Below are 27,763 nucleotides of genomic sequence, written 5' to 3'. Positions count from 1 at the left end.
TTGTGAATAAGGGATTCATTGAAATTGCATTGTGCAATCAGTAATGAAACTGACAGAGAAACAAAGAAAAAGCTTGATTTCATGAAAACATAATACTCTCTGATCAGTGACATAGAAGATCTGTAGAATCTCTGTCCCTTTACTACTGAAAATACCCTCCAGGCTGTCACCACATGTTTGAGAAGTTGGTTCCCTACTGCAGCGTGTGCAGCTCGCCCCCTGCTGGATGTGAGTTTCTCTGCAAAGAGGTTTATGTCTGGGCTTAGAATTGTAGGAAAGCCCTGTGTTTCTTGCACAGTAATATGTGGCTGTGTCTTCTGCAGTGACAGAGTTCAGCTTCAGGGAGAACTGGTTCTTGCCTGTGTCTATGGAGATGGAGATGGAAATGCGGTTTTTAATGGATGGTTTGTACTTAGTGTCACCATCATACCATATGTGCCCCATCCACTTTACGCTCTTTCCTGGAGGCTAATGGATCCAGCTCCAAACATAACTACTGCTTATCATGGTGAATCTAGAGACAGAGCAGGTGAGGAACACGGTCTGATAGGGCCTCACCAGGCCAGGCCCCGACTCCTGCAGCTGCACCTGGGACAGGGCGCCTGGAAAAAATAAAAACCATCCAGTCAGTCATATGCTTTGGTAAACTTTCCATGGACCCATGTCTGATATTAAGGACACTCACCATGGAGAACTGTCACCAGGAACAGGAGAAAACTCAGCAGTCTCATTTGCAGACCACACTCCTGCCTTCTTGAGAGACCGCAGCCCTGTCTAGGGATGAAACTGTGAGTTCTCATAATCTGTGAGAAGATTATGAATCTAAAGTTGGAGCAGATATTTGCATATAGGGTACACAATTTCTATATGTAGGGATCATTGAGCCCAGACTATGTCTGTTCCTTTTGTGCCACTGAAAGGAACCTCCTATTCTGAGTTCCAGCTGGGTTTGCATCTGTGATAAATGGGAAGGTAAATTTAGAGGAGTGGTGGAAGCAGGACAATAATGAACCTATCATCCTGATCCCAGGAATGGATTCCTACTCTACCTCAATCTGATGCTATTCCCATCCAGGCTCTGATACTGATTCTCAGGATGAAATTGAGCACATCTTCCTCTGTGTTTCCCTGGTCTCTCTCCTATGGTTCCTTCAGATTTCCTGAGAGCTTCCTTCACAGTCATTAATGTTGTCAGGAGAGGTCCACCAGCCTCCCAATCTAAGACATCCTGTGGTCCAAGTACCACCTGAGAAGATCAAGCAGGAACTGGAAATCTGGCTCTGAGTTCTGTCTTTACCTCACTGAGAAGTTTCTAAACCTCTGTGAATAGAAGGAGGACATCTGTGTTAGGCTTCCTCTCCCAAACAACCTTGTGGAACAACTAGGTGATCACTGTCTGTTTAGATTCAGCTTCTCTTCTTGTTCTTTCAGTTGTATTTCTATACTACAAATATTTAACTCATATTAATTTTCTGTTTTGAAAAATTATATACTATAAACCAAACGTACCCAATAACAATGTCTCTAAAATTAAATCTGGGCACTTAGTAAAAATATTGTATACACTTTTCTTTTTGTTGATTTTCTGAAAGACCATGTCACTTTTATCATCAGGACATGAGGTTGATTTTTCACTGGTCTGGTGGCAAAGGTTGGCTTCAAATGGGTGGTAATCTTCCTGCCTCATCATATTAAGGGTGAGAATTACAAGGTTGTGACACCACAGTAACCCAGGTCTCCATTTTAAGGGTCGATCTAAAATAGAAGGCTTGTTGTAGTACAGAGGAAGATGTTTGGCTAGAGAAAATGTTCTTGTAGGAATGGGTTACTCAGTCTCCTCTCTCTAGCTCAGGAAATATTTTAATGGTTTCTCTCCCTGCAGAATAAAAGGTATAGACAAGAGGCTAATCCAGACCAGTTGGGCAGGGCCGTATCCATGCAGTAACACACTCTGCTTTCTTCAGGCCTGCATGGGAGAAATTTGTGAACTACATAAATTTATCCAGTTTTTTTTTGATCCCTTTCATTACTGGTAAAAAATCTAAGAAATTATAGATCAAACATTAACAAGTAATAATATGTTATCTGAGGTAAAACCTTCACAATGAATCCTAGGGGAAATGGAAACCTTAGAAATTATTAATACATACATGTTCTGCTCAGGGCTGATTCCTGCAGCTCTCCTGAGCTAGGCACTGGGTATGATTCTAACCAGGAAACACATTTTCTAATGGGACAGAGAAGATGTGGTTGCAGCTGCTGCTGTACACACTATATCCAGTGGTATGTCACCAGCAGAAGTGTAGCTGTGGTCTATAACAATAACCAGACATCAGAGTGCTAGTGTGTACCTCAAAGTGCCATCAAGAGAAGCCTTTCACCCACTGCCCCTTTGATCCACAGCCCTTGCTCCAAGGTCCTCTCTTTATGGGGCTGAGCCTTATAACAGGCAAAAATAGCATCTGCAGATTCACATGGCTCTGAGGGGACAAATTCAGACAGGCCTTCTTCATGGGTCTTGAAACACTTTGTCTTATTATTTAAAAAATTACTTGAAAATACATGACTGATTTAAGTCTTCTTACACTTTGAACAAGCTTAAAAAGACAGAATTCCTTATTCATGCATGTGCTATTGGAAGAAATTTCTGCATGGATTCTATCCAGTATTGATCATGACCACAGGGCAGAGTGGCCAGGAGCAGATGGACCAGGCCCCACAGTCTCTCTGGTAAACAGCATGCTGAGGAGCAGGAGTAGGGAGCGAGGCAGGAATTTGAGAGAGTTTGGAGATGACAGGGAAGAGGCCCCTGCGTCAGCAGGTGAGTAGCTTCAGTAGTGGGGTTCTGTGTCCTCTGTCAGGTTCGCAGGGGAAGGGAAAGGACCTACAGCAAGGTGTGGACAGACACATCCACATAGAAAATGTTTCATACGCACTAGGATCAAAGACCTTTACATGAACCAGGACTAGATGTTGTGGAAATGTGCTTAAAGGTGGATGGCAGATGTGCACTTAGCAGGGGGTGAGTAATAATCAGATATTTCTAGACCTAATACTGAGTCACACTGTGTAGTCACCTGGGTTTAAATAAGATTTACTGAAAAAACATGAAGTGCATCTTGTTATGATATGGATGGTAAAAAACAAAAAGTCTTCCTCCATGAACACACAACAGTGTAGGATTAGAGGCAAGAGCTGCTTTAGGCTCAGGTGTCCTGGCAGAGAGGACCACCTAGTGGAAAGAAAATCCTTAAGTTATTCTCAGCTGCTCTCATGTGTCCTGCTTGGGCTCCTCGTGTCCTGAGCTCCCCCTCCTGGTCATGTGAATGCCTGCAGTGAGGTGCTTGTGTGGGCTCATTATGCCTAAAGTGGTCTGCACTCTCTGCACCCACTGTTACTGGTCACACAGGTGCTGCATGGGTGAGACTGTGGTCGGTGGCTCCAAAATATCTGTGACTGACACTTGAGGAAACCCCGAGAAATGAAACTTGAAGTCATGTCTTCTATGTTTAACACTGTCAAGATTTCAAGTCTTTGCTCTTCTCCTGTGTTGGGAATGGCAGATTCTAAATCCGCTTTGGATCATTTCTCTGCTTTCTTGTTGAGCAGCCTCTGGATTCTGTCTGTCTACTGTTCTCTCCTTATCAGAGATTCCCTTTATGTGACCTCAGTGTTCCCTCTAGTAAACTTGTGTCATTTATATCTTAGCTACTGTAGAAAACGACCAAGTTACTAAGGTTCCTTTCCTTGGAGTTGATTTCCCCCCATACTGTTCTGGTTTCCAGCTCTGTGCATTTATAGATGAGCTTATTGTGCTATTTGTGCAGAACAATTCTTCCATGTTGTATTATTCTTACCCATCTACTCACGGTTTCTACATTGGTGTATCACTAAAACATGTGCAGTAAGTTTGAACTTTAAATTTGGATTCTCAACTGAGTGTTTGCTTTAGTAATGCATTGGAAATGTTAGAGCTTTTGTTTCATCTTTTTCCATGGCACTTTGCAGGAATTTTACCTACAAGAACAAGATCAAATTTTCAATTTTTTCAAGTATATCAATCATTACAACTATGTCAACAGATTTTTGTATTGCCTATATTATTAAAGCACTTAAGCAGATAATATATCCCACGATGATACATATATGAAAAATGATTAAATAGTTAAGATGTGGATGGGCAGTGTGATACAAAATACTTAAATTTTGAGTGATGCATATAGAAGGCAGATAATTACAAGGCATAAAATGAAAAACATATATGAAGAATTTGTATAAATAGTAAATTTATAATAGATACATAAATGAAAGTTGAATGCATGAGTTTGGTGGGTGAACAGAAATATGACAGAGCATAGATGGAGAGAATGGTGATCATGGAAACAAACACACATAGATCAAAGGACCGATGATAAATGGATAGATAATTGTATAAAATCCTTGCTCAGTATTCTCTATAGTACTTAATTTTGTTCAAAAATTTGAAACTATGAATAAATGACTGCTTATATATCTGAATATATATAGATACAGTCACCATGATTTGCCTCTGAGTGAATCCACTCAGTAACATTTTCCAAGGTCCCCAAACCCGTGTGATCCCAAAGCTCCCTCTCAATGACTTCACGCCAGGCAAGAGTCAGTGTCCAGGACTGACCAGCCTTGACCTCAAGGACTCAGAAGAGCACAGAGAGAGAGCTGGAGTCCAGATTCCTCTTTGGGCAGGCCCTGGCCTTCTTTCTAGTCTTGACTCTGCTGTGGGCACAATTTTCTTTCAGATCAACTGGCAGATGAGTACATCAGTGGTTCCATACACACTGATAGCGATTTGCCAAGTTGTTCAGATATCATGGAGGGCAATGTAAATATTGCAAATTCACTTTGCAGTAAAAATAGACAGTATGTTAAGAAATTCTATGAAGATTGTTAACTACTGATGATAGGTCCTAATAAACACTGCTTGGGCAGTGCTCCATGAGTGCAGGATGTGTGACAGCATCATGTTCTCTATCAATGAGATGCCAAGAGAGCCCCTCCACAGTCGAATCAATGACAGCTCTCCAAGGCATCGCCCTACATAGCCACAAAGGGGAAATGAACACCTGTAATAACAGGTAAACACTCAGCTCAATGCACAGTGATTTCCAGCTATGTAGAGTAAAAGACTCTGCGTGAACAGAATTGGAAAGTGCGCTTCAGAGTGAAAGGCCTCATAGCTGTATGAGTGTGGAGGGAAGACATCCATTCAATAGAGATATAAATATCAGTTATTTCTATACCTAAAAAACTATTGAGATATTGTAGTCACATGTACTTTAAACAAAGGCTTCATTGAAAATATGTTGTGCAATGAATAATGAAATGGACATGGAAATGAATTAAAGCCTGATTCCATGAAAACATAGCATGTAAGATCAATGACATAGAGTTCCTAGATTCTCTGTCCCTTGATTACTGAAAAAACCCTCCAAGCTGTCGCCACAGAGTTGAGAATTTAGTTCTCTAGAGCAGTGTGAACAGCGTGCCATTTGCTGATGCTGAGTTTGCAGGCAGGGAGGTTTATGTCTGGGCTCACTATTGTAAATCTCTATGCGTCTTGCACAGTAATAGGTGGCTGTGTCCTCTGTGGTGACAGAAGTTAGCTACAGAGAGAACTGGTTCTTCTTTGTATCTCTGGACAGGTGGATACAGCCTGTGAGGAAAGGGCTGCAACCAGTGCTACCTCTGTAGCTTATGTACCCCATCCACTCCAGGGTCTTTCCTGAGGGCTGAGGGATCCAGTTCCACCAGTAATTTCCAATTGTGATGGAGAATCCAGATGCAATGGAGAGGAGGGACAGGGTGTGTGAAGGCTTCACTTGCCCAGGCCCTGATTCCTGCAGCCACACCTGGGATAAGACACCTGGGCATGATTACAACCAGTCAGTCACATGGTGTGCTAACCTTTCTATGGACCCATGTTTGACACTGAGGACACTTACAATGAGGGGCTGTCACCAGGCCGGGAGAAGACCCAGAAGCCTCATCTTGTAGACCACACCCCTGCCTTCCTGGGAGACCTCAGCCACATCTGTGGATGGAGCTATGAGGTCTACAAACTGTGAGCAGATTATGAATCTAAATTTCGAGCATACCTTTGCTTCTGAAGGGAAAATTGAGGCAGGGCTATGTCTGCACCTTTTGTGCTGCTGAGAGGAACCTCCTGTTCTGAATTCCAGCTGGGTTTGAGTCTTTGGTAAGTGGGAAGATAAATTTAGAGGAGTGATCAAAGCAGGGCAAGGATGACACCATCTTCCTGGCTCCAACAGGAGCTTCCTCCTGGCCCTTCTCCTTTCCTGTACCCAAGTCCAAGTCTCTTCTTACCTAGGCTCCGGTGCTTTTCTCAGGACCTCACTGGGTACAGCTCTTCGTTACATCCATGCTGCTTGAGAGCTTGCTTCTGGGTTATTTCTGTTTTCAGGAGATGTCCACTGCATCTTGCTCTAACACATCTGTGGATCCACATTCCACCTGAGCAGAGGAGCAGAAAAATGGAAATAAGGATGTGAGTTATGTGCTTACGTTGCATAGAAGTTTCTAATCTTCTGGGAAGAGTAAATATGTTTTCTTGCACCCACGTGACTATGTGTGTCTACTAGTTGGTCGTTATCTTTCCAGATTCAGCTTCTCCTCTTGGTTTCTGGAGTTTATTCTTAAAAAACTGTATCACATTTCATTTTTCATTTTTTGAGCAATCATTTATCATGAAGACCATGCACATGATAACAATGTCTCTAAGCACAAACCTGAATAATTGCTAATCATATCGCTTCTATATTCTTTCCGTTGGTTAATTTTTGAAAAAAATGTCACTTTGCAGTACAGGCTATGGGATTTCCTTTCCATTCATTCGGTGGCAAAGTCTGGGCTCAAAATTGTGGTGCTCTTCCTGTTTGAAGGTCAGTATTACATGGCTGTGTCACTATGCCTGCCTCAAAATGTATATTTCTTTCTATTGTTTTGTGAAAATTTGTTTCTATTTCAAGTTCATCTTAGCCTTGATCTTGTGATTTTGTTTCCCAAGACTTCCATTTTGTGGCAATATGCATATTTACAAACATTTTTTTTAATTTTATTTAAGAGGAAAAAGAGAAAAACACAAAACAAAACAAAGCGGTGTAAGGGTACACGTAATACAGAACTACAAAAAAAAACACATAACTGTAATAAATCACCTGTTAATAGATTACATATTATCATCTTGGAAATAGTTGCTCAAATCACAGTATCAAAGAATACAAAGTGGACATTCAAACAGAGAGACTGCAAACAGCTGTGTTCAATGATCCAAAAACATTAATATAGTCTCCTGTACAAACATTCTTGTTTTGTGGCTTCATTCTTCTAGAAATTTAATTCCTGACTGCAGTGACTTATCTTTATTGGTTCCCTAGTTCTACTCCAATTTTTATATTTTCAGAATTTATAGAAAACATGATTGTTAGAGTATTCTGGTGGAATAGATAAGAAAAATTACAAAATGAACAGGTTTATTTTTTTAAATTTTATTTAAGGAGAAAAAAAGCAGAGAAAGGGTACAAGTTATACAGATTTACAGAAAAAAATAAACAGTAGGAAATCACTAGTTAATGGATTACATATTGTCATCTTAGAAATAATTGTTCAAGTCACAAAATTAAAGCTTGTAAAGTGGACATTCCAGCAATGATACTGCAAACAGTTCTGTTCAATGATCCAATAAAACTCAGTGATATCATTTTCTATCTTATACACTTAAATATACATGCAGTTATATCATTTAGAGCACTTTCTTTTCCTCTCTTTTGTACAATGACTATTACACATTTTGGGTTTTATTGCTCCCACGATTCTTATTACTTTTTTGGAAGAGAGAAAAACCAAATGTGACATAACAGAACAGAGTCAGTCAAATCAAAAGGGTGGACATAATAGATAATGTAAAAACATAATACCAGGTGATCAACAATGGTTACCATAATGCCTCCTGCTATCTCTAATAGAATCGCCTATATCATCAGTTATAATAAAATTTAACAAAACAGTAAAGAACAAAACCCACAAAACCAAAACATTGGAGACATTGCAGGTCTTCAAAAGTAGATAAAAGTCAACGGTTTATTGAGTTGAGGATGTGAAAAGGAGCACATGATCCATGGCGGCTGAGCTTTCTCCTTTGACCAGATCAGAGAGCCAGAGAGTTAGATGACCTCTGATTGAAGTGGCACATGGGGTGGATATTGATGACATGTGAGGAACCAACTGAAATTCTCTGTGAATGTAAGCAGGATGGAAAGTTGCGATTAGGGCTGAAGAAGAAGCAGGAAGTGGTAGGCATTCTTGATCCGACCTTCTGCCAAGTTAGACCACCAGTATAACTGTACAGTAATTTATACTATGGCAAAACTCTTTCACTGCTAACGATGATCTTCTCCATGCATTGAAAATGGAGGTACTTTTTAATGAATTCATTGCCTTCAAAACCAACAACCTTTATCACTTTTAAAAGTATTGAGGACAAGATAATCAATATTAAGCTTCATGCATATTCTGAACCAAAGGAAAGTCATCAAGTCCTTCCTTGTTTCAGAAAGTTTTGATGGAAGTCTCTGATTTTTTCTTCCAGAAGAATATGAAGAATATTTACAGTGTCATTGCTATATTCAGTTCAGAGCACAACAGACATAGCCAGTGAGGCACATACATCCCTGTCCTTCTGTGCAGATTCTACCTAGGATATGTACTGTGTCACCATAGGAAATCTCTAGTGATTTCCCTTGGGGAAATTACAAAAAGTGTGAGGGAGCCTCTCCACCTCTTGACAAGTAGCAGTTTTTGTGCCCCATTGAGGCAGATGTTTGTCCCTGAGGGTGAGCATGGGATACGCGAGTGAGATGAAAATTCAAGTCAGTTTTTGAAGTGTAAACCCTGGAGCTTGTTCACCTGCACAGGTCCTTTGTGGTCAGGATGGAGCTCCCTTTGTGAGATCTGTAGCTGTAATATCCATGTTGGCCCCTTTCCTAAGCTTCTCCTGTTAACCTGTGTCCTTAGGGGTTTCCTTGAAACCCTGTGGTAATGCTTTCTAGCCCATTCATCTACGCTTCCATTTTATGGCGGCTCTACTCCAAATAGAATGCTGTTCACACTGTAGAGGAGGATGTTTGGCCACAGCAAATTACTATGAGGAATGGGTTCTTTGTTTCACTTCAGCAGACACAACTATGGGTCACAACTTGCTCCACCACCTTACATATATACTAAATACTGGAAGGATTTTAGGTTATGAAGTGGATGTCCACGAGAAGGTTGGGGACTCAGGAGTGTATTTCTAACTTTTTACTACACAGCATGGGGTGACTGTGTCTCCTCTACCACTACTTCCACTGTGATGCACTGAGCTGCCATGGGTCCAAAAACAGCAAAATGTAAAAATAGAGCAAAACCTATAAAATACTTGACCAACAAACATGCACTCTTTTGAAATCCATTTATCACTCCTGTTTGCTTCAGCAAGGGAAACCTGGCTGATATAATAGGGCTCATGCGACAATATTATGTTTTCCATTCTTTGACAGAACATCTCTTTTTAGTTTTGTGCTATTTTTCATTTGTTTGACCAATGTTTTATACTTTTTAATATACCACTGTTTCAATTTTTTGGTTAAACTCACTTCTAATTTATTTTATGTAGCTATTGCAATTTAATTCTCTTACTTTCTTTTTCTTTGTAAGACAGGGCCTCACTACGTAGTTTGTTGCCTAACACTCACTTTGTAGGGCAAGCTATTCTGCAACTTGCAACAATACTCCTGCCTCAGTCTCTTGAGTGCTGGCATTACTGGCATGCACCATCACGCCTGGCTTAATTCTGCTCTAATTTATTTCAAAATCTTTCTAAAGTCATCCTGAAATATTTATTTTTATAGTTTGATTATGTGTTATATATTTTCCTGAATATGTTTTGAGTTTTATCCTTTGTGGTGGATCATTTAAAGTTTCCAGACAAATATTTATGTCATGTGTAAACACAAGCTTAAATTCTTTCTTCCCAATGTGTATGATTTTAAGTTATATATATATATATATTTTTCTTTTTCAGGTGAGGACATTTAATAGAAGTGATGGAATTGGGTCATAGTTTCTTTTCTTCATTTTATGGAAACAAAATTTTCCCTTTTGTCCTTTCCTTAACATGTTACCTGTTTTTTGGTTCATTATAGTTAAAGGTATATTCTTGTACAGAAATCTCTTTGCAAGATTTTTATCAATCAAAGATATTGAATTAAACATGTTTCTATTCAGTAAGAACAAAATTCAAATGTGCATAGCAACCCTTAAATATGATACTGAGAATGAAGATTTTATGTACTTGTATTTGGAGACCACTCAACATGAAAAGTTATGATTAACTAAGTAAATACACACATTTAACCCAATTCCTGTAGTAGCAATAATGGTGTGTTCCCCTGAAGCAGTTGCACAATCCCTTGATTCTTATACTAACAAAAATAATCTAGGACATGCAATATTCTTGGATAAAAAGAACAATGCTGATGGCATCATGGGACACCACTGTAAGAGATGATAGAAATGGATGTAGATTAGCTATAGATAATCTAAAAAAAGCATGCTGCTGACAAAAATTAACAGGTACAGCAGTGAAAAGGATTAAAAAAAAACACCTGAGAAACAAAACCTTCCCTGTGCAGCCAAAATATTTTCAACACAACCTACAGAAGCATAGGTTTGGACATTGGTGTGCATTTCAGAAAATGGTGCTTTGGAAAATATGTATTCCTGTAGTGAATCACGAGAGCAGAAACCTGTCTCTCACATTTTTAAATTGACACAAAAACTTAAAATGGAATGACACTAAACTAGAAAGTAATGTTGAATAAAGGAAATAATCGATGGAAAGGAAAGACATCGTATAAAGGTTTTGGTCCAATATTAGATGACCACATGTTTACAGTAACAATGCATAATGAAGTAAAAAAATTTAAAAGCATAATGGAAACAACAATAGCGATCATAATGATAACAATAATTGCAACCATAATGATAAGTAGCTTAAAATTAAACAATAATCTTAATAGATGTCTGTTTAAAGGAAGTACAAATGGATAAAATGGTTCAGAAAATATACTCAACAAAACAATTCTTGAAATGTAAATGAGAATGAAAAATACAGTATCATTCACAGCCACCTCATTGTCAATTGGTGCAAGATAAAGCATGAAAAAATGATGATCAATGGTGAGGATGTGTAGACAGTGGAAGTCGTTACAATTCTATAAAATATGAGAATTAGTTCAGGCCCAGTAGAAAATGGCATAAATTTTCTATAAACATAAATTCTATATAATCCATAAACCCCCTTTCTAACTTCCTAGTCAATGTTTCTAAATATGGTATTTCAAAATACATCATCTGCTATCATTTTTATTGGGACACTATTTTCATTAGCTAAGTTACTGAATCAAGCAAAATGTCCTTCAAGAAATGAATGGATAACAAAAATGCAATGGAGTTTTCAACCAAAGACATATGTAAAATTCTGTCATTTTGATGGCATGGGTATAGTTGGTGATGTGGTGTGAATAGTCACCCAGTGGAGGCCTTGTGTTGAGGCCAGGGGCCCCATTCCATGGAGCATTAGGAGATGGCATTACAATCTTTGGAAGATGGGGCTGGAGGAATATCTTTAGATCCTTGGAGCACATCTCTGTAGAGGCTTCCCAGACTTAGGATCATCTTTCTTTTGTGATTTCTTGGAATACAGAGAGTTTACTTGCACAGGATGTGCACTGCATTATCATCCATTGCACTAAGGAGCATTCTAGAAACCATGAACACTTTTCATGATGGATTTGAATTTGTAAAACTATGAGACAAAAACAAGACATATCTTTTCTTAAATTTATTACAACTGGAATTTCTGTTGTGACAGAAATCAGAGCAACATGCCCTTAGAAATCTTAAAGTTGAGAAGACAAAAGCAAGGGCTCAGGGTAGACGATTCAGGAAGTCACTGTAACTGAGGTGCATTAAATAGCTGATCTCATGGAAAAAGAATGACTGATTGGCACAGTTCAGGTGTGTGAGGCAGATAGAGAAGTGGGGAGCTAATCCCTATTGTTCTGGACGATGAAGATGTTTCCTCCACAAAGGAAGACACACATATCACTCTCCTTTGGCAGCAGGTAAAGCTATGAGGAGCCACGTTACAACACACTAAGGAACAGTACGTTTAATTATACCTTCAAGGCTCAAAGGGACACAGTGCAAGAAAATAAACTTACTTTGAACAGAATATCAAATTAATTTAATATCATTCAAGAAAATAAACTTTAATTTGTTCCAATCAAGCATCTAAGCATGCTTTGGCTTCTAAACAGGGTTTGTCAGGTTCAGGTTACCTCAGGATTCAATATATCAGCTCTGTGGTCCTGCTCCTACATGCTGAGAAAAATCCTGAGCACTTCACTCAGTGAGACAGAGGCTACTACTGTTCAGCTGCGTTTTGCACTAACCCATGCCATGGAGCAGCACTGGAACTCGGGAGGTCCCTGGTTCTCATCCGTTTCTCACAGAGAAATAGAGGGAGGCAGCAGAGAGTGACAAGCTGAGAAGGGGGGCTGCCTTCCACCATCGTCATGAGCATAGGAAACCAGCCTAGGGGGCAGCAGGACCTCTGTCTCCACCTGCAGCTTCAGAACCTCATTTCTGAAAAAAGAAATGGAAGAGGATCTCAGAAAGTGGAAATACAACCCTTGCTCATGAATAGAAAGAATAAATATTGTGAAAATGGCCATTTTCCCAAAACTGTTACACAGATTCAACGCAATCCCAATAAAAATACCATCAACATACCTCAGAGATCTAGAGAAATCACTCCTAAAATTCATCTGGAGTGAGAAGAGACGTAGAATAGGAAAGACAGCTGTAAGCATCAAAGGCAAGGCAGGAGGCATCACAATCCATGACTTGAAGTTAGAGTACAAAGCAATTGTAGTAAAATCAACAGGGCACTAGAATAAAAATGGAGCTGAAGATCAATAGAATAGATTAGGAGATACAACCACAACTACAAACACAGTCAACCACCTTATCTTATAATGGGGCCAAACAGGTTCACTGGAAGAACGACAGTCTCTTTAATAAATGGTGTTGGAAAAACTGACTCTCCATATGCCAAAAACTAAAACTATCACCATGTAGTAAAATAAAATCTAAAGGTATCAGAGATCTGACCATTAAAACAGAAACACTAAATCTATTGGAAGACAAATCGGGTAAAACCTTGAAGATGTAGGAGCAGATAGATAATTCCTGAAGAGGAATCAAACTGAACGTGAAATACTTCCCAGAATCAATAACTGGGATCACCTCTTATTAAAAAGTTTCTGCATGTTAAAAGAAATCTCCAGCATAGTGTAAAGAAAAACCACGAACTGGGAAAAAAAACCTTAGTGAATGGTCCCTCAGACAAAGGACTTCTGCCTAAAACACAAAGAATTTAAGAAAATCAGACCCCAAAAATTCAAATATCCAATCCAAAAATGGGCATCTGAGATGAATACACAATTCTCAGATGAAATACAAATGGCAAATAAATACATGAAAACATGTTCATCATTATTAGTCATTAGAGAAATAGAAATTAAAACCACACTGAGATTTTATCTCATTCCTGAAAAATGGGCAAGATCAAGAAAACAATGCTGGAAAGGCTGTGTGGAAAAGGAACTCTCCTGCACTGTTGGTGGGAGTGTAGACTGATACAAACATTGTGGAAGTCAGTCTGGAGATTTCTCAAAGAGCTGAGATTGGAAGTCCCATTTGTTCCAGCTATTCCACTTCTGGGCATATTCCCAGCAGATCTGAAAGCATAATACCACAGTGATATATGTGCACCCATGTTTATAGCAGCACAATTTGTAATAGCCAGATCTTGGAAACAACCTAAGTGTCCCTCAACTGAGGAATGGATAGAAAAGTTTGGTGTTTTTATACAATAGAGTACTACTCAGCTATAAAGAAGGATCACATTGAGATATTTATCAATAAATGGGTGCAGCTCGAGACCATACTCATAAGTGAAATAAATCAAACTCACATGTATGAATACCGAATAATTTCCCTAGTGTAAGAAATGATAAGAATACACGAAAGTATGTGGTAATTATGGTTCCCCATTATATTGATTTGAATGCGCATCATGTTTTTACTCATTGATTTTAGTTGCTTTATTCTGGGTTGATTGATTTTATTGTCTGTGATGGTATGAACAATTATTTTGAAGAAAACAAGACATCATAATAACTAGCGCTGATTTAATATCATCTTGTTTTGAAGTCCCATCAAACTGTTGTTCTTCTGTCTCCACTGGTTTTATCATGTTGTATCTTATTGGATTTTATTATATGTGATAGTGTAAAGAAAATATTTTATAGGCAAGGAGATAATATAGAAACCATTGTTCATTTTTTCTTATTTGGTTCTAAATAACCTGTAATACTTTCATTCTCTTGAAAGGTTTCATTCTGTCTTGATATGTTTGATTCTATAGTATACAAAGTTATACTCAAATATTTGAAAGAAAGAGACACTGTGGTAACTACTAATATGACGGGTTATCTTGTGGTGAAACACTATGTTGCTTAAATTTCTCTATTCTGATCTGTGTTGTTATGTTGTTATACCTTCTTTTATCTCAATCTTCTTTTTTTAAATTTATTTTATAATCATTTTAATGATTAAAAGAGAAAATAAAAACTAGCATGATATATTATAATAACTTTTTTGATTTCCTATTAACTTGATTTGAACCCCTGTATTGCTGTCACTATCTTGTTTTGACTGATTTTACTCTATTCTTTTTCGTTTGATAGTATCAAGTTTGAGTGTAGAGGCAACTACTTTGAAGGAAATAAGATTCACTGTGATGCCCATTCTGGTTTGACTATTATCTTCTTTTGAAGTCCTGTAATGTCTCCAATGTTTTGGTTTTATTGGTCTTGTTCTGTACTGTTTTGTTCAATTTTATTATACCCGATGATATAGGCAATTCTTTTAAGGTGGCAAGAGCCATTACAGTAACTATTGTTTTTACATCATGTACTATGTCCATACTTTGTTTTGACTGACTCTGTTTTGTTTTGTCACATTTGGTTTTATTCTCCTCCAAAAAAAGTAATAAAAACTGTGGTAGTAATAAAACCCAAAATGTGTAATTGTTATTGTAAAAAAGAAAGGAAATGAAAGTGCTTTAAAGGATACAACTGCATGCATGTTTAAGTGTGTAAGATAGATAACCATATTACTAAGTTTTTGTTGGATCATTGAACACAACTGTTTGCATTCTCTCTGTTTGAAGGTCTACTTTGTATGCTTTAATTTTGTAACTTGAACAACTATTTCTAAGATGACTATGTAATCTATTAACTAGTGATTTCTTACTGTTTATTTTTTTTTTTTACATTTTGTATTACTTGTACCTTTTCCTGTTTTATTTTTTTTCTTTTTAAATAAAATTTTAAAAAAGAACCAGAGTGGTTCTGAAGGTGAGAATTTGGAAGAAGGCACTGAAGCAGCATCTGAAGTTCGTGCTTTGGAGAGTGAACTCCATACACAAGAGATTGAGTAACAGGCATCTAAACTGCTTTCCTCACCGAAAAACGCATGCTGAAGTACAGGTGGCAGAGACAGGAAGGGTCTCTGAAGACGTGGGCTGACCTGGGAGTTTCTGGTTTTCACAGGGCTAAAGAGTGAGCAGCACCAAGTAGGTCCAGGGTGAGAGCAGATAGCAGATATATGGACCAAGCGTTGGGAGAGCTCCCACCTCAAGGCAGTGCTGGGCAGAGCACAACATTCAGTCTCTTAGTTACAGTTCATGTCCATGGAGAGAAAGAGAGCACCCTGTATGTGACTCTCAGTGTAGCTGGGAGTCCCTGGGTGTGGGGTTGATGTCTGTAAGCTGTGTCCTCACCTACAATGAAGTCTGAAATGTCACCCATATCAGGGGGAAATATTGTGTTTTTTGTGAAAAAAAAAAACAGTATAAAATCTATGAATGATTTCTAGTTTGTATACCTGCTCAAATTTTAAAACTCATTTGTAGAATTGCTTGTTTTCAATACAGACATTGCGTTGAATTGCAGGATTTCTGATTGCAAAATGAATGTCAAATTTTATAATTTTCTAGCAAATACTCACGACAGGGACTACTAGCATGTGTGTCTTGTGCAAGCTTCACGTTTTAAGAAAATGTTGTCTCCTGTAGTGTCGATCAACTGTAGGTTGATTTACATGAGGAATAAATCCGTGGGCAATAGGTCTTGTGGATTATATATTGTTCTCAAACTCTTTAGACAATTTTTTCTTTGTAAATCTTTACAATTGCATCAACAGCATTTTATATCACCTATACTGATACAGATAAGCAGATGATACAACCATTAATTACAGGTAGCTGAAAGATAATGAAGTCGTAAACATGTTGATGGCAAGAGTAATAGAAAATAGTTAAATTTTGTGTAATACATACATGAAGGACAGATAATTGCAAGGCACAAAACAAAAAAGTAGATAACAAGAATGTGTATAAATAATAAATTTATAATAGATACATAAATGAAAGGCAAATATATACAGTAGGTGGGTAAATAGAAACATGACAGGACATAGTTGGATAGAATGATGATCATGGGTACAAACACATATAGATCAATGGACAGATGATAAAAAGGTGGAAAATTATTTAAAATCCTTGCTCAGAATTCTCCATAATATTTAATTCTGTTCAAAATTTTGAAACCATGAATAAATGACTGCTTACATATCAGAACCTGTAGAGATATGGACACCATGATTTGCATCTTAGGGAATATTCTCAATGACATTTTCCCATGTTCCAAGATCCCTATGATCCCAAGGATCCCTCCCAATGATTTCACCTGATGCATGATTCAGAGTCCAATTCTGGTGCATCCTTGTCCCCAGGGACTCAGGAGAGAACAGAGAGAGCTGGAGTCCAGGTTCTTCTGTGGGCTGGCCCTGGCCTCCTCTCTGATCTTAACTCTGTTGTGTGCATCATGTTCACTCATGGATCCATGGTCAGGTTCCCAAATCAACAGGAAGATGAGGACAGCAGTGTTTCCAGACATGCTGCAAGCCCCTTGCAGAGATGTGCACATTTCATGGAGTGTAATGTAAATATAGAAAATTCACTTTGCAGTAAAAACACACATGATATTTAAGACATTCTGTGAGAGCTTCTGAGACTCAGTACTACTGATGCTAGGCTCTAATAAACACTGCTTGGGCATGGCCCTATGACTGCAGGATGTGTGACAGAGTGATGGTCTCTACCAATGAGATATCAAGAGGCCCTTCCACAGTGGAATTTACCACAGCTCTCCAAGGCATCACCCTACATCACCAAGGGTGGGGAAATGAACAACTCCTATAACAGGTGAACACTCAGATCAACACACAGTGATGTCCACTCATTCAGAGTAAAAGTCTGCTCTACTCTCAGAGTGAAAGTATGCTTCAGGATAAGATGCTCCGCAGATGTATCTAACTGTGGAGGGAAGACTACCAGTCAACAGAGAAATAAATATTAAATGTTTCTACTCTAAAATGAGACAGTGTAATCACTTATGTTGTGAACAAGAGCTTCACTGAAAATGTGTTTTTCAATCAGTAAGGAAATGGATGGGAAAATAATAAAAGTCTGATTCCAAGAAAGCATAACACTTTAGGTTCTGTGACACAGAGGGTACCTAGAAGCTCTGTCCTTGAACTACTAAAAAAACCCCTCTAGGATGTCACCACAGGACTGTGAAGTTAGTTTCCTGGAGCAATATGTACAGTGCTTGCCCTGAGGGATATGAGTTTCCCTGCAGGGGCATTTATGTCTGGGCTCACACTTGCATCAAAGCACTGTGTCTCCTGCACAGTAATAGATGACTGTGTCCTCTGCAGAGCCAGAGTTCAGCTGCATGGAGAACTGGCTTTGGATTATGTCTCTGGAGATGGTGATGTGGCCCTGGAGGGACAGGTTGTAGCTAGTGCTACCACTGTAGCTGATGTACCCAATCCACTCCATGCTCTTGCCTGGGGGCTGCCAGACCCAGCTCTACCTGTAATTACTTGTTGTGAAGGAGAATGCAGAGACTGAGCAGGTGAGGGACAGGGTCTGTGAGGACTTGATTGGGACAGGACCTGACTCCTGCAGCTGCACCTGGGACAGGATACCATAAACTATGAAAACCACTCCATCAGTTACATGCTTTGGTAACCTTTCCATGGACCCATATCTGATATTAAGGTGACACCATGGGGATCTGTCACTAGGCACAGAAGAAGATTCAGAAGTCTCATCTTGTAGACCACTGCCCTACCTTTCTGAGAGACCTCAGCCCTGTCTGAAGATGGAGCTGTGAGATCCACAAACTCTGAAACAGATTATGAATCTCAAGATGGAGATGATATTTGCATATACTGTGCTCACTTCCTATGGGAGGGGGCCACTGAGCTCAGGCTATGTCTGTTCCATTTGTAGTACTGAAAGGAACCTCCTGTTCTGAATTTCAGCTGTGTTTGAATCTGTGACAAGTGGTAAGATAAATTTAGAGGAGTGGCAGAATCAGCGCAATGATGAACACATATTTCTGACGCCAAGAATGGATTCCTCTGGCCGTTCTATCTTCCTGTACCTCAGTTTGACTCTTTTGAATTCCAGGCTGTGGTGATGGTTCTCAGGACTAAATTGAGCATAGCTTCCACTATGCCTCCCTGGTTTTCCCCTTTTGTTGCATTCTTCTTTTATGAGAGCTTGCTTCACTATCATTTCCGTTGTCAGGAGAGGTTCACCTGCTTCCTGCTATAAGACATCCTGTGATGCAAGTTCCACTTGACCACAGCCAGAAGAAACTGGAAATCAGGCTGTGAGTTCTGTGCTTACCTCACACAGAAGTTGTTAATTATCTGAGAAGAAAAGGTATCCATCTGTATTAGGTTTCCTCTCCCCAAATGACCTTGTGGAACAATAGATGATAACTGGCCGTCTAGATTCAGCTTCTCCTCTTATTCTCTGGAAGGTATTCCTCAACTAAAATCATTTATCATATTACCCTTTTCATTTTTGAATAATTATGTGTTATGAACACCATGTCCATGACAATAATGCCTTGAACATTCAAGCTGAACTTTTGCTCATCATTGTGTATCCACATTCTTTTTGATGGTTTGTATTTGAAGGCAAATGTCACTGCAGGTTATGAGGTTTCCCTTTACTTCACTGGGTGGCAAAGGTTGACCAAAAATTTGTGGTGATTTATCTGCTTCATCCTCCTAAGAGGCCAGAATTACAGAACCGTACAACCATGCCTGACTAAAGACATGTATTTCTTTCTGTTGCTTTTTGAAACTGGGTTTCAACTCCAAGTTCAGCTAGTTTAGATCTTGCGATTCTCTTTCCTCAGAATTTCATTTTCTGGCCATGTACACAGTGCTAGCACTCCTATTTTATGGCCTCAACCTTCTTCTTCCGATTATACTTAGAAATTTCGTTCCTGAATGCAATATCTTCAACAATTGTATGCCAATTATAACATTTTCAGGATCCATAACAAACCTGACAAGGTCTTTCTTCTCCAAGGAGAGTGAGTTGAGGTCCTTTTAATGAATTCCTTGCCTTCAGGACTAGGAGTGCCCATCACATTGTTGTTTTGAGGATAAGATACTCAGTATTAAGTATCACATAATTTGTAACCAGAGCGAAGTGTTCAGATCTTGCTTAATTCCAAGAAATTTTCATGGAAGTCTCTGATGTTTCCTTCCAGAATGACATGAAGAATACTTACAGTGTTATTGTTTATCTAGTTCATAGCCCAACAGACATAGTCAGTGAGGCACGTATGTCCCTGTACTCCACTGTAGAACCCATCTAGGATATGTGCTCTGTCACTGAAAGAAATCTGTAGTGATTTCTCTTAGAGAATTACACAAAGGGTGAGAGAGCCTCCCCACCTCTTGTCAAGTAGCAGTGTCTGTGCCACATTCGGGTAGACAGTTGTCCTTGGGTTTGAGTATGGGGTAAACGAGTGTGGTGAAAGATAAAGACCTTTACTCAAGTGCAGACTCTGCACGTTGTTCACCTGCACAAGGCCAGTATGGTCAGGCTGGAGCTCCCTGTGTGAGATCTTCAGGTGTGAGATCCATATTGGCCCCTTTCCAAAGCTTTACCTGGTGCCCTTTGTCTTTAGTGGTTTCCCTTGAACTTGTGTTGTAAAGTTTTCATAGCCCATTAATCTATGCTTCCATTTTACTTCTCTACCGCAAATAGAATGCTATTCTCACTGTACAGGATGATATTAGGGCAGAGAAAATGACTCTGAAAACAGGGTTCCTCTGTTTTACCTCAACAGACACAACCCCAGGTCACACTCTGCTACCACTCCTGACATATGTACTAAACACCAGAAGGATTTCGGGTTATGAGGGGGATGTCCATGAGGAGACTTGGGACCCAGCTCTGTATTTTGCACTCTTTGCTTCACAGACATCATGTGGTGACCGTGTCTTCTCTACTTCTACTCCTACTGTGATGTGCTGAACTGCCACAGGTCCAAAGAAATGACACAATGGGAAAACAGAACGAAGCTCCCAAATCCTAGGCCAACAAATCTAGCCAATAAACCTAGGCCAATAAACCTGATCTATTACTATTTCTTTCAGTAACAGAAACTTGGCTGACATAGTAATTGTGCACAAATGACAATTTTATGCTTTCCTTCATTGATGAAACATCTCTTTTTAATTTCATGTAATTTTTCATTTGTTTCATTAATATTTTACATTTTTCATTACCTCAATGTTTCAACTTTTTGGTTAAATTGATTTCTAGTTTATTTTATGTAGCTATTGGATTTAATTTTCTTACCTTTTGTCATTTTCAGGCAAGGTCTCAATATGAAGTTCAAGATGGCCTATTACACTTTGGCTGGCAGGCTGGTCTCCAATTCGTAGCAATCTTCTTCCCTTACCCCCTTGAGTGCTGCGATTAGTGGCTTGCACTGTTGTGCCCAGCTTAATTGTCTTATATCAACAACTTCATTAAATTACTTCAGAAGTGGTGATTTTTGTAGTTTGATTATATGTTATTTATTTTTCCTGAATTTCTTTTGAGTTTTGTCATTTGTGGAGCATCCCTCAAAATTTCTGGATACATATTTATATCACATGTAAATTCGAAGCTTGAATCCTATCTTCACAATGTGAATAGCATTTATAAAAATAATTTAAAATTTTATTTAAAAGGATAAAACAGAATAAAGCCAGTAAGAACAAGCCAACGTAAAGACACAGAACTTTCAAATATGAAAAATCACCAGTGCTTACTATAATGCCTTTTGATTTCTTCAAAATAGTTTCAGATAATTTCTGACATAGGGAATATCAAACAGAACAGAATAGAATAGAAACAACAAAAACAGAACAATGAATGCAATAAGGGACTTCAAAACAAAGCAATAGTAAACCCAAAGTTACTACCATAATATATCTTGCAGTCTTTGAAATAGCTGCTCCTGCCTTTGCGTTTGACATAATCAATCAAAACAAAAAGGTTAAAACCCAACCCAACAACACGATGATAATGTTACAGGACCTAAAAATAAGACCATAGGGAAGCAATGATGGCTGCAACCCTCAGATGGAGATTCCCCTTAGATGCCACACTGCATTACCTCTATCTTCTGAACTTATGATCAGACCATTTACCTTAGCCCCACAAAGATAGTGAAATACCAAACAACACAGGCATCCAACTGCATTTCACCTCCATAGCTATTGTCACAGCCTGTATTGCTCCAGATCAGCTGGTTGCTTACCGTGGAGGGAAAGGGGATGTGCTTACTTCTTGTTTGCAGGCTCATGTGTTGGAAGGGGCTCTGGTCTGGCTGTTCTAGTGTGGCAGTATCCACAAATAGCACTGGATCCAAGGGTGGGCTTGATTACTGGTGTGGCCTTCTCTCTACTGCCCACTCCCCCACCCATGCATGAAAAGCCTACATATGTAACTCTTTACAGCTCTTTTTTTATTCCTTTACAGCATGTTACTTGGCAAATGAATACTCTTCATCTGCAAGAGCAGAATTTTATATTTCATTGTAAGTGCTCTTGTGTGCTTTATCCTGAGATGTCACAGAAGGGAGAAGTTAAGCAGGCACTAATGTGTATGGTTTTAAGTTAACTTGTTTGTTTCCTTACTTTTAAGATAAGAACTTCCAGTAAAACATTTAACAGAAGTCATGGAACTGGTCATTTTTTCCTGGTTTCATTTTAGGGAAAGAAAAGTTTCCCTTTTGTCTGTTCAATGTGGTGTTACCTGATTTTTGGTTCATTATAATTAATGGTATATTTTTTCACAGATACCTCTTTGAGAGATTTTATCACTCATAGATGTTGAATTTAATACTATTTTATTCAATATTATTTAACATGAATCTATGATTTTTTATGTGCTTTTTTGTGGTTTTTAAAATATTTAATTATTTACCCACAGTGAACTTCCTTTTGTTGTTCATTTGCTTTATTTTGCAACTTGAGAACATACTCAGAAATGAAATAAATTATACTCACATATGTAAGTCTAATAGAGTCTCCATAGTGTGAGAAACCAAAAGATCGAACAATATCGAAAAGTAAAACAGCTTTGTGAGCATGAAAGTTGAAGAAATGGTTTCTTTTTATTCTGTGAGCAGATCCCAGATGTGGAAAAGTGTCAGACGTCAGTATACTTAAAGATTTTTAAAAAAAAATTTTTCTGTTGTAAAATAAAATTTTGAGGAATTTTGCATCTATCTTCAGCAGAGATGTTGTCCCTTAGAATTTTTTTTTGTTCTTTTTCCTTTTATTAGCTGGATCATAGCTTCATAAAATGAGTGTGGATGTATTCTTTTTCAGTTCATTTATAAGTATACTTAAGAAAGTAAACGCAAACATTTATATACTAAACAATATATATGTATATCATTTGATATCAAATTAATATGCATACCTGAATGATTTAAGAATAAAATTTTTTGAAATGCATGTACAAGAAATAAAATTATTTCTTCTTTATTTGACAAAATTCAGCATTTATTTCATTACATTCTGATTATTTTTGGAGAGAGTGTCCTTTTATTTTGGGTGCTTTATCATTACTAACAAATGTAGCTCTCCTTCAATTTTCATTGGTTCATGTATAGTAGATTGAGTTAAGGTATGTATCCATTTTTAGGCTCATTTTTAGGCATAGCTGCAGGAATGAAACTAAGTAGTTGGATTACATGGTATCTCCATCTAGATTTTTGTGAGGAAACTCCCTACAGATAATATAAATATTGTTTTGTCTGCAATAATTTGCATTCTCTCCAACAATGCACTAGGGCTCCATTTCTTCAACATACTTTATTATACTTGCTATTATTCATCTTGTTAACGGTCATTGCAACAGATGTCATAGTATTATTTGCTAAAATAAACATCTTTTGTCAACTACTGTCTTCTACAATGTAAAAAATAAATTGTACATCGGTGTGTGGGTCTCTTTTGAGTTACAGGAATGCAGTGAAAGTATTTTGTACATAGTGTTAGAGTATATCTTCCTCTGTTTATTTACTCTGTCAAGATCATTTTCTTAGACAAAAAGGACATACTTGATACATAAATACCAAAAGTTAAAATGGCAAAATGCAGTGGTGGCTGTATACAATTTTAGCTCCTGTTAGGTATTTCCTGGCTCCTCTTTCTGATGTCCTGCTCTATGTGTCTTGGATACCATGATCCCCATCTTTCTTCCTGAGAGATCATGGCACAGTTGTGCACACTGGTGACACCCTAAGGGACTCAGAAGGAGGGGAATCTGAGACAGTCAGATGAGCACAATCAGTTCTGACATCACATCCCATATTGAGAGCAATTTTACTGTTGCCATAATAATACTCTTTGTGTTGTCCATAATTTTGAAAATAAAGTAAAATATGTATAATTTAACATACATGTATATTTAGAGGAAAGAGAGAGTGTTGTGCACAAGAATGAATGAGAAGGTGTCTTCACCTGTTACCTGGGTATGTGGAGGTCATTTCTGATCCTCTCCTGAGCTCCAGGTAATGGACCTGAATCCCACTGTTAAAACCAGAGATCTTGTATTCCATTCTACAAATCAAATTTAAAAAGTCAGATAGGGGAATAAAAGTAGTGAAAAATACATAAATTACTTTCAATGATAATTAGATGAGTTCTATTTTTGAATACTATTATTATCTATGGAAGGAGTGCAAGATTTATGATTTAAAAGTTTTATTCATCACCAAGGATGCAGTATTTCTTTTGTGCCTGTGTTCTAAATACCAGAACTGTTGGTTAAGAGTGCATATCACAAAGATGCTTCTGCATAGAAAAAAAAATTTGACATGTTGTCTGTGTGTCCTCAGGTTCCAGTCTTCGTGACCAGAGAGAATTTTTCCCTTCAAAACTGACACCTGAACAAGTGTGCAGGTGAGAATATATCTTACTATTGAGTCAGATTTCTCCTTTAGGAACATGAAAGATAAGTTCACACTCACATGAGTGCAGAGGCTCCCAGGGAATATAACATGTGGACTGGGAATTTCACAACCCACAGGAAATCAGACTACCCCACACTGTGCTCCTGTCATGGGTAGAGCTGAACTCCCTGTGTCCAGTTTGCCCCCTTCTGGTCCTGAGCACCACAGCAGGGAGGTTTGTATCTGGGCTCACACTGATGACCTCTCACTGTGTCTTGCACATGGTATACAGCAGGTTTCAGTTTGCTCATTTGAAGATAGAGTATGCTTTTGGAGTCATCCCTGGAGACGGTGAAATTGCCTTTCTTGGATGTAGCATTTTCTGTCGTATGACTCTTAGCTTTGTCTCGATAAGACCAACCCACTTTAGGCTATTTCCTGGAGTCTGGTTGATTCAGTTCATGTGGTAATCACTGAAAGTGAGTCTCGAGATCACACAGGAATATTTCAGGGAACCCTCAGGGTGCACCAAGCATCCCCCAGGAACCACCATCTGCACCTCAGCCTGGATGCTTGCAAACACAGAGACATCAATCTCAAGGAACTATCATATATGGCTAGCATTTATCCCACTCTCTTTCACTAAGTATTCTTTGTTTTTTATTAATTACTTTTCAAAACAATAACAAGGAAATTCCAACTCAGCACAAGCTTCATGGTGGGCTGTCTGCACTCAGTCCTGATCCCTGAAAGGGAACAACTTAGTGTCCAAGGCTGGACTCTTCTGCAGAGCTGCAGGGTGAGAGTTGGGCTGGGTTATATTAGGAGAGGGAGGTCCTATTTGCATGGCCTCCTGTTAATATAGAGAGTTCTGTGGCCAAGAAGCAGGAAAACTTCAATAGCAGATTACAGGTGAGTCTGCAGGTCAAGTTTGGTGAAAATAATATGATTGTGTAAAATAAGAATTTCATGTAACTCTTATGATGTCCATTTCTAATTCAAAGCCTTAATTTAATTTTACATATTTATGACTCTACATGATACAGGTGTCAGTGTTTACTCCATTGTACAAAAGTTGAATTCCTTACAGAAGGAACACAGTGAGTGATTTAATGTGACTAAGAGTTGATATATGATGTGAAGCCCAGTTGACCCAGGTCTTCCCTCCTCATCTCCAGGACAGACAAATTTGGACATGCGCAGTGATATTCACAGAGTCTTTTGCTTCAGGGATGCATCACCATAGGCACACCCATGTCACATTGCATTGAGGAAGGCTGTAGGTTGCCAGGGAGACAGCATTGACTCATTTCAGGGAAGCAGGTGTACACAGATGTAGCAAATGCAAATTGAAGAATTTAACTGGTTTTCCTAGCAAGAGAAAACAGATGAAAAATGAAAACTGTCCCTGGAGAGGTGCCTGGGCAATGCCAACAGGCACCAAGTTCAGCACTTTGCCTGGGAAAGTGAAGGATTTTTCCAGATTTATCAGATCAAAGGAGTAGTTGTTTTTCTAGCATATGGGGAGAGGACAAGACTTGTTATTTCATATTCCAAGGGAGATACATGTTATTTGAGGTGAGTTCACCATCCCATAAGACACATTTTGAGATTCAAGCAGAGCACATCCTGAAGCTACTGCTCTTATCTGAAAGTTATCATGGCCTCAGAAGAATCAGTCATGGTATATAAGGACCAGTAACAGAAGTATAAAACAGACGAAGGAGTTCTTGACAAAACACAAGCACTTTGGTTAATAAAAGAAAATGTAATCTATTTTGATCAGGACATGCTGTATGCTATGAGTTTTGATGGAAAATTATTTTGGAAGAGAAGCACACAATTTCTATGGCCCCAGATGGAAATGGAGATTTTTATCTGGGTCTTGCAGGCCAGAATATGTTGGAGGATATGGAATAATGAGGCATCCGGTACTCTGGAGTCTAAGTGGATACTGCATTGGTTAAAGCAGCACTCATGGTTCACTGGATTCCTCACTGAGAAACAGCAGACTGTGGGGCAAAGGTGATAGAAGAGAGAACCTACAGAAACAGGTGGAATGGTTTGCCGGGTGCATGTAGGATAATGGTTGGTAGAATACAGCAAAATTCCCCTGGCAACAGCTCAGAAACAAAGGTCAAATGGACGAGTGCTGTTCCATATGGACAGAACAGTCAATCACGTCTTCACTGTCCCATGTCTGAGAGTTGCTGTTGGTGTTGATGAACCTCAGTTGCAGCACCATCTGGCTTACAGGAAGATTCCCTATGTGGATTCCTGGGGGAGTTATTTATGCCAGACAATTCAAGGGGAATAAAGTTGGCAAAAGTATCTCTGACATCTTCCAGACTGCAGAGAAGCTTGCGGTGTGTGAAGGATTATGGGAGGATGGATTTACTCCACTATAGGGTGCAGATGGTCAGAGTGGGAAGGACGACCCCACGACTGCTTTGCTGTCTCTGCAACACTGCTGGGTGCTCAGGGCTCATAGTGGAGATGGTTCTTGCTTTCCAGAAATTCCCCACTTGAAGGATGCCAGTGATGTACATACCCCATATGAAATCTCTCCTCTTGTTTCCTTTAGTGGAGAAGGAATGGAAAGTTATGTGACAGGTAAAAATTCCATACAACTTTACTAACTGATGGGAATGGAGTCCATGAGCTGGTTAGAAGTAGCTTAAGAGTCACTTACCGGGATCTGACACAATACGGGACAGATTTTTATTATTAACAGACCAACTGGCAACCTACAGTACCTGTCATTGAAGACTGTAGTGTAAATAGTCACAAGGTTTCATGCTGCTTGTTGAACCCTTACAGCTACTACTGCCTCCCCAGGTCCAGATGACTGAGCTTCTGACACTATTTTCATGGTTATCAGGTCACAGAAAGTTTTATTTATATTTGTTTGATTGCCTGATTTTTTCCAAGTCAAGGAAAACATTGGCCATCTAGGAAATTTCTTATAGCTTAAAGACAGTCAAGATGCTCAACAACATTTTCCTTGAAAGTGGAATCTTTTCCTTCTGAAATTGTACATAGTAATCATATGTCATTGTTCTTGCTAGAAATTTCCTATGGTACTAAAAGTTTCTTTTATTCTATCAAGCATTAAACATTCTTAAGAATATAATTGGGCCACAAATTTAACTTTCTTTAAATATACTAAGGATAATATATAGTTCATTATATTCTAA

At 38.7% G+C, this 27,763-nt stretch overlaps 1 pseudogene; it reads left to right on the top strand.

Annotated features, from left to right (window-relative positions):
* The first annotated feature begins 173 nt into the window (after nucleotides 1-173).
* LOC134477451 (UDP-N-acetylhexosamine pyrophosphorylase-like) lies at nucleotides 174-27,297 on the top strand (annotated as a pseudogene).
* Nucleotides 27,298-27,763: the final 466 nt, after the last annotated feature.

This window comes from Cavia porcellus, unplaced genomic scaffold (assembly GCF_034190915.1).
Source record: "Cavia porcellus strain 051 isolate PalLab524CR breed Dunkin Hartley unplaced genomic scaffold, mCavPor4.1 scaffold_8, whole genome shotgun sequence".
Lineage (NCBI taxonomy): Eukaryota > Metazoa > Chordata > Mammalia > Rodentia > Caviidae > Cavia > Cavia porcellus.
This window is presented reverse-complemented; position numbering and strand designations above follow the sequence as displayed.